General features: G+C 41.7%; 1 pseudogene; it reads right to left on the bottom strand.

Moving 5' to 3' along the window:
- Positions 1 to 1,163, bottom strand: part of LOC102865406 — a 3,714-nt pseudogene that overhangs the window by 747 nt on the left and 1,804 nt on the right.

Here is a 1,163-nt window from a genome sequence, read left to right as displayed (position 1 = left end):
GCATTGAAAAACAAGGAACTCATGCAATATTATTCAAGATGGGTGACCCTGGAGGACATTATGCTGAGTGAAGTATCTCAGTCACAAAAGGACAAATAAATGCTGCATGGTGCCACTGTTTTAGAATGGACTGACATCAGGGTTGGGGTAAGACTGAGAAAAACTGGATAAATTGTGTATACTGCATTGAAACAGATGAGGGACAGAATAATTGAAAAGCGATATATGACAGGGTATTATATTATCACAAGAGTACAGAATGAAGGTTGCGTAGTGGAGTGTACTTGGGTCAATGGGAGGGAGGTGGGATTGTATAGCAAAGAAGGAATCTTTCTTTTGCTTTTCAAAGAGAGGAGCGAACTGGCCGGAGGGAGTGCTAGGCAGGGATAAAAGTGCAACAATGAATGAATGGAAATCCAAAATAACTGTAAATATTCATTAAAATTAAGAAAATAAAATCTTAAAAAGTGTATGTTCAAAACAAAACAAAACAAAACAGAAAGATTCCGAAGGGCAGCTAAGAAGACAAAGCAAAGGATTATAATGGAATATGCAAACAGCTGGAATTACAGCATAAAAAAGGGAAGAACTCACTTAAAATTTCTCAAGATAACAGAACTGAAAAATAAATTCAAGCCTTGAGTTACAATATTTAGAGATGATAACAACGAAGATGCATCTTTCAAAGGTACACAGGGAAAACCGGCAGGAAGAGGCTCTTGGGGACAGGGACAAGCGTGCTCCTGGGCGGAAGGGAAGCCTGAAAGTGGCACACAGGGGAAGTCACCTCAGATAACAACAAAGAGGCATCTTTCAAAGGTACACAGGGAAAACCGGCGGGAAGAGGCCCTTGGGGACAGGGACAAGCATGCTCCTGGGCGGAAGGGAAGCCTGAAAGTGGCGCACAGGGGAAGTCACCTCAGATAACAACGAAGAGGTATCTTTCAAAGGTATACAGAAAGGAAACCATAATCTACACAGGAGTTCTACAGGACACGTCACCTTCCCTTGGAGACAGCACAACTAAACTTAAGAGACACTGGTCAAAAGAAAAAAAATGTCAGCAGTCGACGTGTTTGGAAACACAGAAGCCAAGAAAGCTTAAGATACAAGCTGTCAGATCACGGGTTGGACAATGGAAGATATTTTCTGAAGGGACTTGG

The sequence above is a fragment of the Elephantulus edwardii genome, unplaced genomic scaffold, assembly GCF_000299155.1.
Source record: "Elephantulus edwardii isolate Elephantulus edwardi_28Jun2011 unplaced genomic scaffold, EleEdw1.0 scaffold00458, whole genome shotgun sequence".
In the NCBI taxonomy this organism is placed as follows: domain Eukaryota; kingdom Metazoa; phylum Chordata; class Mammalia; order Macroscelidea; family Macroscelididae; genus Elephantulus; species Elephantulus edwardii.
The sequence above is the reverse complement of the archived record's forward strand: the minus strand, read 5'-3'. Positions and strand labels throughout refer to the sequence as shown.